This window comes from Sinohyriopsis cumingii, chromosome 13, assembly GCF_028554795.1.
Source record: "Sinohyriopsis cumingii isolate HCF-2022 chromosome 13, ASM2855479v2, whole genome shotgun sequence".
Classification (NCBI taxonomy): domain Eukaryota; kingdom Metazoa; phylum Mollusca; class Bivalvia; order Unionida; family Unionidae; genus Sinohyriopsis; species Sinohyriopsis cumingii.
The window spans coordinates 74,388,158-74,400,376 of NC_142973.1; the positions used below are offsets into that span (position 1 = coordinate 74,388,158).

General features: G+C 35.6%; 1 protein-coding gene across 1 annotated transcript in view; it reads right to left on the reverse strand.

Annotated features, from left to right (window-relative positions):
* The window catches only part of LOC149785838 (A disintegrin and metalloproteinase with thrombospondin motifs 16-like), a 172,387-nt gene that overhangs the window by 139,536 nt on the left and 20,632 nt on the right, over nucleotides 1-12,219 (reverse strand). The gene's annotated exons all lie outside the window — the stretch shown is intronic.

Genomic DNA, 12,219 nt, shown 5'->3' on the forward strand with positions numbered 1-12,219 from the left:
AGCCGCATGGCATTAGTATTGCATTGCATCAGAAAATGATGCAATCAACTGTGGATGATGTGAGCATGATGGTATTATGCAATGTTACATTATTATTCCGGATGTTGCTGCAGTCCTACTGGAGAAATTTACACAGTGAAACATAGAAAATGAGGTATATGAATATCTTCAAAACGAGAGCCAATACAAATTTTTCACGGTTATATTCGTGTTCGGCACACCAAAATACTACAGATTAGGGCCTTTTCAAGTCAGTAATGATTTCACTGTTGACCAGTGTTATATCCTCAAAAAGTTTGGAGTCTATCTTTAACGGCGTCGGATATACGCAACATCAATCACGCAGGCGCGCACCCATGTCTGCATATCATTCATATGCTTTCCTTTGAAAAGCGTGGGAATAATTACAGAAGTGTTTTGTTTGGGACGGTAGAACAATTGCTGTCAACCAAAGGTGAATGTAACTATAGAGGTGTTTTGGACAGTCAAACGTTCGATGCCACCATAAGATGAATGTAACTATAGAGGTGTTTTGGATAGTCAAACGTTTGATGTCACCATAAGGTGAATGTAACTATAGAGGTGTTTTGGATAGTCAAACGTTTGCTGTCAACATAGGGTGAATGTAACTACAGAGGTGTTTTGGACAGTCAAATGTTTGCGTTCACCATAAGGTGAATGTAACTACAGAGATGCTTTGGGACAGTCAAACATTTGCTGTAAACCTAAGGTGAATGTAACTTTAGAAGTGTCTTTGACAGTCAAACGTTTGCTGTCAACATAGGGTGAATGTAACTATAGAGGTGTTTTGGACAGTCAAATGTTTGCGTTCACCATAAGGTGACTGTAACTACAGATGCTTTGGGACAGTCAAATGTTTGCTGTCAACCTAAGGTGACTGTAGCTATAGAGGTGTCTTGGACAGTCAAACGTTTGCTGTCAACATAAGGTGAATGTAACTATTTCATTCAATTTCCTGTGCATATACTCAGTTTATACTTTAGAAGGAAGCTCTGCGTTCTGGTCCAAACTTCGTTAGAAAGGGATTAAATATTACCTTCATAAAAATTAATAAAGAAACTTAATAATTACTTTATTCTATAGACCATTTCACGTTTATGATCTCCCCTTGAAAACAAGCACTAGAGGGCGATTCGGTGCAACTCACTTCCGGATAGTTCAATCAATAAAGATGGCAGATTTAGATTAAGAAAATGTGACAGACCGCTCACATTCTGCAAGCAAGATCGATATCTCGCTATCTTAAAAAGAAATTCTATCAATATTTGATCAATTATTTTTACATCTTTTTTTCTCTCACTAACTTGCGCTGTTCCCAGCTTTCAGATAAATGTTCTCTGCCCATTTCAGAACTTCATTATCTTTCCAGTATTACCTCATGCTCCAGTTTGTATTATTTGATTGTGCGAAATTGTATCGCTGTGTAAAAAGTTTGTTACTGCAATCTATCTCGCTTGACGAATAATGAAAATATGTTTCTTTTTTAAAAACTGTAATCATTGCAGTTATTGGAGGTTGAACGACAACGAGAAAAAAGTCTAACTTCTTAAGGTTCTTTTATTAGTGATTTTGACTGTTGCATTTCTATTACTGTTCATAATATTTTTCATGAAATAACCTGAGCTATATATTTTAAAAATGCACAAATGTCATCCACGCTTGAACAGACAGGTGCACGTACGAGTCTCCTGGATGATTATTTTAATTGTATTTAATTGAACGGTTGGAATTTTTAGAGTATACGTTTTGGAGAAATATCTACGTTAGACACACTATGCATGTATAGGACATTTGTGGCTCTCACCTGTCTGTCTGTCTGTATGTCTGTCTGTCTCCTTTCATCTGGTGCATGGGTATGTATATGCTTGAATGAATCTGTGTTCGCATACGTATATTACATAAACATACTTCAGAACAGTGCTATTTTTCATATGAAATATATGAAAGTTGTAATATATCACTGTTAATTGCCATATGAAATTATAATATTCATAATAGACCAGTGCTAATTTTCATATGAAAAGTATCAAATTCATAATAGACCAGTGCTAATTTTCATATGAAAGGTATCAAATTCATAATAGACATGTGCTAATTTTCATATGAAAGGTATCACATTCATAACAGACTGATGCTAATTTTCATATGAAAGGTATCAAATTCATAATAGACCGGTGCTAATTTTCATATGAAAGATATCAAATTCATACTAGAACGGTGCTAATTTTCATATGAAAGGTATCAAATTCATAATAGACCGGTGCTAATTTTCATATGAAAGGTATCAAATTCATAATAGACCCATGCTAATTTTCATATGAAAGGTATCAAATTCATAATAGACCGGTACTAATTTTCATATGAAAGGTATCAAATTAATAATAGACCAGTGCTAATTTGCATATAAAAGGTATCAAATTTATAATAGAAAAGTGTGAATTTTCATATGAAAGGTATCAAATTCATAACAGACCAGTGCTAATTTTCATATGAAAGGTATCAAATTCATGATAGACCCATGCTACTTTTCATATGAAAGGTATCAAATTCATAATAGACCCATGCTAATTTTCATATGAAAGGCATCAAATTCATAATAGACCAGTACTAATTTTCATATGAAAGGTATCATATTCATAATAGACCCATGCTAATTTTCATAGGAAAGGTATTACATTCATAATGGACCAGTGCTAATTTTCATATGAAAGGTATCAAATTCATAATAGACCAGTGCTAATTTTCATAGGAAAGGTATTACATTTATAATAGACCCATGCTAATTTACATATGAAAGGTATCAAATTCATAATAGACCAGTGCTAATTTTCATACGAAAGGTATCGAGTTTATAATAGACCAGTGCTAATTTTCATATGAAAGGTATCTCATTCATAATAGACCCATGCTAATTTTCATGTGAAAGGTATCACATTCGTCGCATAATTTCACTCTACTACTTGGCAAGATATACAAAACATAAAATTATTCAACCAGTCTCGCAAAACACAAGGTACACTCATGTACAATAAATTCATCTAACCTTCTTCATATGACAACTTCAGCCTTTGAAACACGGCAATCATATTAAAAGCTAATATACTGCATGCTATATTTTAAAAAGTGGTTATAGTTTTTGGATACAGCAATATCTGTTGGATGGAAATCATTTATCATCAAGTTCTGGGTTCATCGAGACCATTTCCAGTATTAGCTAATGCATAAACATCAGCAACGTGTACGATGCAAAGTGCAGGGGAAAAAAGGTTAATTAAGTGTGCATTTCATCTTTAACAGTTTATAACCCGACGAGTGCCAAAATAGCTGTTCAGGTTACTGTTTTGTCCATTAAAGTGAGTGTACTCCTTGTATGCATGCATGCATGTGCGTACGTAAGCATGCAAACATCATCGTACGTACACATGAATGGATGTATGTATTTTGATGGGTACTCGTGGCCATTTTACTAGTCGATTTTAACAGAATGGGTCAATAGTCGTATATCCGTTTGTCAGTTAATTAAACTGAATCTTTAAGTACGTAAGCTTAAATGTTAGGTTTGATCCTAAATAACAGCTGTATCCAGACGGAACTAACGTACAGAGTTATAACTTCAGATAAGGCTTGTGATTATTGTTAACACGCAGCCCACATGAATGTATGTAATGATCAGAAGAACTGACATTTCTCTGCAGGTTGTTATCATGAAAATTAACGATTTTGAGGTACATCGTCTCATGCCTGGGGAGAGACTGATGATAAAAAATTATCAATGTTTTTTAAGCATCGGTACAATTAGATATCCTTTTAGAGGCTTCACTCGATATCGTAGACATACATACATACATACATGCATGCATGGATGCATGCATGCATGCATTCATACATACATACATACATACATACATACATAGTAAATCTTGTCACTTTTATTTTCGGCTAGGAAGATCTGTGAAAACCAGGGGTAGTTCTTCTTATTGATGTCAATTTTGAAATTATATTTACCAATAAGGCATATTACACACACACACACACACACACATGGAGCGAATATATGGATCCCTGGTGTGAATTCGAACCCATGGTTTATATCCTCTGGTATATGTATTTGCATAAACATGAATACACAGATTTTCAATGTTTATCTAGCAGCAGGTACAACGTACAGCCGGTACAACATACAGCCGGTACAACATACAGCAGGTACTACATACATCAGGTACAACATAGAGCCGGTAAAACATACGGCATTACTATGTACTTGCAGTACAACATACAGCATGTACTACATACAGCCGATACTATATACATCATGTACTACGTACAGGCGATGCTACATCCAGCAGTCACCATGTGCAGCCGATACAACATACAGCCGGTACTACATACAACATGTACTACATACAACAAGTACTACATACGATATACAGCCGATACTACCTACAGCAGGTACTACATGCAGCAGGTACAACAAGCAGCAGGTACAACATACAGCAGGTACTACATACTACATACAGCCGGTACTACATACAGCATGTACTATGTACTTGCCAGTGCAACATACAGCATGTACTACGTACAGCCGGTACTATATACAGCAGTTACCACGTGCAGCCGATACAACATACTATCGGTACTACATACAGCAGGTTCCACATGCAGCGCATGCAGCTTACGGTTGTTAACAACAACACCACCAGTGCTGCGTGACCCAATGACTACTGAAACAGTCATCACAGAGTCGTTGTACATGCATACACCAGTCATAAAAAGCGCACGCTTAAAATGTTAAAATTTATATTTTCAGTAATTTGTCAGAATGAATGTAGAATAACCCAAATCGTTGCATTGGTTTGTTACTGTTTGTTCCACAAGTTCATCTCAGTAAAGAGACCTTAAATATCGTTTATAAAATATAGAGTTTTAAGTCTGAGTCCTATTGTTTGCTTGAACAGTTTACAAATGAAACGAGTAGGTCCTGATGTGTTCGAGATAAGTATTGCCGAATATCTAAATCCGACACCTAGACATTTTATTCTGCATGGCATGTATCAATTCACTTTGTAAGAACTTCATCATTTTGCACTGTATAGATTTTATATATCAACAGAACGTAGGTCTTAAATAAATTGTTCAATTTGCAAATGGAAACAACGATTTCAAAGAAAGCGCTATGTTAATGAGTGGGTGATGTTATCTCCATTCCCGCGATTCGTCGTGATCAATCATAAAAATGTACCTTCTGTTACAAAGACTTGAAACAACCATATAGCCTTATGAAGAATGATTAAACACGTCTTCATTAACCTGTCATTCATTTTCTTCGTTTGCCCCATGGTATATGATCTTATAAATCATTGACGTGATGTTATTTTTTTTTAACAAAGGAAAGGTCTTAGCATCTTGACTACTTAACTATTTTCTTAATATATAGAGGGTTTTAGGAAGGAAGAAATAACAACAGGACAAAGGATGAATCCAAAGCGTTAATTTTGTTTGGTTGCATCTACATAAAATTAACCAGGAATATTGGGCATGACAGAAAACAGCAAATAACAAGAAGACGGCATGGTTAAAGCAAAGAACGGCTTGCCTAAGCTATCCGAGTCTTCAAGTGTTTACCAGTCATCGGATATTGCAAGAGAAGTTTCCGAAAATCAGTGGAGATGAATGACCAGTAATGAAGCTAATGTGAACTTAGTCCAATTAAATCAGGAAAGTTGTATGAATGGAATATTACAAAATGACAAATGTCGAAATTGCTGAGCGATACCGGTCGTCCATAAACTGAACAAAGACAACTTAAAAAAAAAAAGAATAAATTGATCATTAAGTAATAACTCAATAAAGTCACGTGAATATAGCACATTATGAGCTCTGCTCCAAGGAATTCGCTGAGTATTAGGTTTGAAAAATATATTGCCAAGACTGAATCCCCATTATCAAGAAATAATCACTAAAATCTAACAAAACTATAATTGGATACGTAAATACAAATAGCATATACCCTAGGTGTATTATGACATTATCGTATTGATGTTTATAAAACCCAACTCAATTACCTTAATCATAAAAACGTCAAGCATCTACACTCTTCTTCTTATCTTTGAACACAGACTTAAAATACAATCAGAAAGTCAATGCAAAACATTGTTAACCTCATATACCTGCCTGCCCTTTTCCAATTACCATAATTACTCCCTTGGAAAATGAGTCAAAATGCAAACTACACAGACCCATATCAGCCCCGGCGCATAATGCGCCGGCAGATCTGGGTCTGTGCAGTTTGTTTGGAGTCATCAGTAGAACAAACAACATATACCCTGATCTGCAGGCGCAGTATGCTAGCGCAGATCACGCTCTTTGCAGTTTTACTCGTCTTATAAGCGAGTAAATACGATACGGACTATGAATGAATTGACTGTTATGAATTAGCGAGAATAATCTCGCTGATACAATTCATGGGCCTCATAAAGCTTCAGTGATTACAGGTAACTTATATAGGAGTTACAGGTACAACTTTACACTTTAACTGATAACAGATTGACAAGTAGATAGTGTTAAAAAAAATCTAGCTAGACATGTCTTTGTTCCCCACTCATATAAAAATTATTTTATATACTGTTGGGGTGATATAAAACTATGAAGTGATCACAAAACCCTCTACCTGTAATGTAAATTGATGAAAAGGATGTGAGCCACCCTTCTACAGTAGTATTTAATTTAAGTTGGCGAAAATGTATACCGTGCGTACTCGTATATAAGTCAAGTAAAAGTGCCAATAATAATGAACCTGCTCTGCCGTAGCATAATAAGTATGCTGATCAGGGTGGGTGTTGTTTGCTGTTCTTATTACTCCTAACAAACTGCACGGACCGATAACTGCCGGCGCATAATACGCCGGCAGATCTGGGTCTGTACAGTTTGGAGTTGTCTCAGCTTATATGCGAGAAAGCACGGTTAATCTCATTTTTTTCAAACACCTATCTTGATTCCTTTAGCTATAAACTAATAATTTAGCTGAATTAATAAAATTGCAACCCCGAGGCAATTCAGTGCAAAACACTGAAATGTCAATCTATACTAATATTCAATATGTATACACATTTAATTTAAACACCAGTTGTCAGCTTTCCAACGACTTGTCCATTACGCGAATTCTCATCACTTACTAATTTCTGTCCATTGGCCTAAGTTTTCTTTCGATTATTCGATTATTCATTCTTTTCCACTAAAAGTATAACTATAAATATCATAAATACTCATCAAGAAAATGAATTTGAACGGTTTTAAAACGTCTTTAACACTCCTGCAAGCTGTTGCTTGTAACAATTTTGAATCTGTAAATATTCCCCAAACTGTACGGGTTCATAGGTGTGAGATGAAATGTTTTGTTCTATGAACGCCAAATGAAAGTTATTCAATATACAAAAATCTTTTTTTTTATATAGTTTGTAACTGCCTTTTAAGTAAAAAAATATTTAAATAAGAAATGGATGTGTTTCTCATCTGTTATTTAAAAAATAGCTTAAAACACTGAATTAAGCATTTTGACGGTCCCTTAAGAGCATTAGTACTTTGGGTAAAATATACTTAGAAGAAGGCGTATATAATACATAAAAATCGTTAAAATGAGAAAAATGTTCTCAAAAAAATCTTGAAATTTGATATAAATAGACCATCTACCAAAGTGCTCTATTAAAACAAATATTAATTTGAAGCAAAATTCAGCAGACCAAGGTGTTCTGAACATCAAAAAAATTATAAAATGTCCGGATATTGGTTATGTTCCCTGCATCAAAAATTTAATGCAATTTTTGGATAAACTAACAAACAGTAAAACTTGCAAATTCTACAGTCATTCTGCGACTCATCTGGCTTATATACCGTATATACTCTAGTATAAGTCGCATCGAACTGTAAACTACATAGACCCAGATCTGCAATGACATGATGTGCTGCAAGATCTGGGTCTATGAAGTTTGCCAGAAGTTATCAATAGAACAAACAACATAGACCCTGATGTGCGGGCGCATTATTCGGTCGGAGCTTGACAAACTGCCTACGATTTTCAGTAAGATATTTTCTTATACTTCTGAGAGTTTCGTTTCTACTTTTCGCCTTTTATCATTACAAATTTGCGATCAGAAATATACCTTTTTTCATCCAATACTGCGGACACGTTAATAATTTCTGCCACAACTACACCATGCAGTTCGGATCACATTTCGAAGAAATCAATAATGGTTTAAACATTCAATATGATATCAGACATTTATTTAGCTTTAAATCTATCTTTAAAAAAAACATGGTCATACTAGTACAAATTCATAAATGCTGTAATTTATATATCTATGAGCACTATCCCATTTTAAATAATCGATAACGATGCTCAGGGTTGATATTTAGTCATCAGTGACAGTCTGATATGTTACAGAAATTTATTAAAATCTATTAAAATTCAAACAACTTGATAAAAAGACACACTCATTATTATCTTAAACATTTATATATCCTGTCAAAAGTTATGAATGTTTTCTATCCTGTGTCTATAGAAAGGAAGTCACTCACTTGTTATGAACCTCAATATACAATATTCAATACAAAAGACAAAACTTGCTCACACGTTGACTCTTTTGGTTTTAAGCTTTCAATAAAAGAAACAAAAACAAACAAACCAGGTAATGAGCTATGCTAGAATGAGACGTTATTTTCCACTTAGTTAGCACCAAAAAAGGTATTACAGTGACATTTTCCACCTGAATGCAAAGGTAACATTCAGGTGAGATGGCCCATTAAGCATTTTGACATCTTCACTAGTACGTGTCCTCACAACATAGGATGGTTTTCAGATAAAAGAATTATCAGATCTCACCAATATATAAGCTTTTACGCCTATTGCTGTATGAAGTGGGCAATTTTCCCGACTTCCTAGCTGACATATCTTTTGTCAATATGACGTTATCTGCTCCTTAAATCACCACAGTCCCATAATCAGCTGAAAACCAGTTTATTGGTCTTGTAGTTGTCTTCAATTTGGGCAATGGCTGTCATGTTAGTAAAGATAGATTCAACATACACAACAAAGAGTTTGCTTGTACTGCTCCAAATCTGTCTGGAATTTACATTTTAACAAGCTAATTTGTATCCCCTCCCCCTTCCTAACGGATGCAGAATGCGGCCGATGCGTTCTCCAACGGATGTGACTTAGTGGTTAGCATGCTGAATTCGTGACTGTATGGTGCAGGTTTGAATCCCACTATTCAAAACAGACCTGTTCTGCTACCGTGGTGTGTCGTTAGACAATCAACTTTACTGCAATTGTCTCGGCACTAAATAACCAACTGTTCCTTAAAACACGAAAGCTGTCTTTACATACTAAGTTTGTCGTCAATGAATCGATACAAAAGCGTCTTCTTTAGATGTAACACTTCACTTCATAGCGAATGTCCTTCGGACCTCGACGTGACACCAAGCACCTATCAAAGCGACTTTACTGGGAAGTAATTTTGCAAATGTTCAATATTAAATCATGCACAAAAGTTTTCGTGCATAAAATTAGGTACAGCATTAATTTGAGTGGATGATTAAAAACACCGAAATTATAAATTGATGTCAAACTGCGACAACAAAGTTTGTCTGCTACAAGAAGACCAGACAGCTTCAAACAATTTCAATCAAACCGTTATTAACCATTGAAGTCAGGTCCATTTGTCCAGTGTCCGTTAATATAAGATATAAACTACCTCCTGATTTTCGAATGCGGTATGTCGCAGGTTCGAATCCCGACCAAGCCATACGAAAACTTATTTCTTAAAAGGGTACTTGCAGCTGCCTCTCTTGGCGCACAGCATTAAGAGGTTAGTCTTAGCACTGGTCGGCCTGGTGACAGGATAATGTGACTGGGTGGGACATGATGCCCCAGTAGTAGACATCACTATCACTGCCACAGTGCAGACGTCGTAGCCATATGACTGAAAAATTATTAAAACTAGTTAAAAATCCAAATCACACACACACACGCACGCACGCTTGATTACCAGATCATTAATAAGACCAAATGAGCCCTACAGAAGCTGTGTTTTCAATGCCTTTCCAAACGCTGTTTGTAAATTAATTGTTTCTTATTATGAATGATTGTCAGGAAATAAATGGTAAAAAGCAAAGACAACAATCATATTGTAAACCTTTAGCTATAAATCACTTGAAAAATCACTTGTTAACCTTATTTACACCTTGGCGGATCGAGCAGATAATTTAGCGACATCTATTGGATTTTCAATAGTTGCCTCCCTTGTACGCATCCAATGAAATTCACAGACCCGAAGCACAGAACTATCTCTCGATCCGCCAAGGTGTAGATAGGGTTAATATACAGGAACCTTAGCTAGCGAAGATGGGAAAGATACATTAATTGGGAATTATATTGAAATTCAAATAAGGATATATTCTTGGATTGTATTATTGGGAGTCAACAAAACACTGTAAGCACATCTCTACGAACCGGGCCAACACAGGCACGTCAATATTTCCAGTGTTTGATTTATTTTGGAATATGACTAAAGTTTATTCAGAAATTTAAATATTAGGACTTGAGTTAGAAATTTGAGGATTATTTGGGATTTAATTCGCATTATCTTAGGTCATTTTTAGCTTTTCACTTTCTATGCTAGGAAATAAAATTATTTGTCGAATTTTACAGAGCTTGTTGGTTCTCACTCTTTTCTATTACTTATTTTAAGACCATAAAGTCGTAATAAAATATACTGCCAATTAAAAGATGCTGGAAGCATGCGTATGGCCCAATCTTTCTGAATGACAGTCGTCGTCGTCGTTGTAGGGTTTAACGCCATTGTCAGCCCAAGATAGACTATACATGGCGGCCAGTATAATTGGTGGAGGAAGAACTCTAGAAAACCACGGGAAGAACCACCGACCCACGAGAAGCTACTGGCAGGCTTTCTCACGTATCATCGTTAGCCGAGCCTGAGACTCGAACCCACGCAGACAGAGGTGAGATGGCAGTGATCCGGAACGGTGAGCGCTTTAGACCACTCGGCCACTCGGGACCCCCTGAATGACAGAAAATGCGTCAACTTGATGTGTATATAACGATCCCCTTTAATACCCAGTTATCGAAAGCTGCTGGGTATTCGTTACCCGTCGTTCGTCCAGGGGATCTAAAGGTCCGTTTTACATAATTAAATAGAAGCTTCTACCTTTGTTACCCTAGCTCCAGATAACACCTGCTGATGTTAAGAGCAAATAACTTCAAGGTCAAGCTTTCCCTTCTAAATTAAGATTTTGCTTATGTATTTCATTTCTGGGTGATAAGTTACTCAGTAAGTTTTAGATAACATAATTCGGCGAAATTTAGTTTATTTGTTTCCTCTTTCGCCAAGATGAACTGTATTGATTTAGAGGTCAGTAACTCCAAGGTCAAGGTCAGTATTGCTTAAAAAGATTTCGCAAATGTCTTTCATTTCCTGATGAAAACTTGATAAAATAGCATGCTTCGATGCAGTCTTTAAAGTCCATAAAATACTCTCCGTACCTTCTTAACCTTTCTTTCCAGATAAGTAGGCTGCATATAAATTGTCTGATACAAATTTAATCATGTCTAATACAGATGTAATCATGTCTAATACAAATGTCAACATGTCAAATGCATATATTACTACTTCAAGATAACATCTCAATTCTTGGGAAACTTTAGGCCAGGAACAAATGTCGAATTGTGAAGACTGACGAAGGAGTACTGTTATAACCATGTTTTGTAATGTGTAGTGATATGCAATACATTCAAACAAAAATTCTTAGCTTGGAAGGGTATCATGTGTCGTCTGCTAAATACCACACGTTTGTCTTTAAAATAAATAAACAGAAACTCTAAAATAAATGTGTGGGTATAACAATATTCAGTCGCTGTGTCAGTTTGATTATAGTGAATAAACGTTTGTCAGTAATATCATGATGATGGTCAGTAATATCATGATGATGGTCAGTAATATCATGATGATGGTTAGTGATAGCATGATGATTGTCAGTAATAGAATGAGGATGATCAGTCATATCATGATGGTGGTCAGTAACAGCATGATGATGGTCACTAATAGCACGATGATGGTTAGTGATAGCATGATGATGGTCAGTAAATAGTATGATGATGGTCAGTAAATAGCATGATGATGGTCAGTA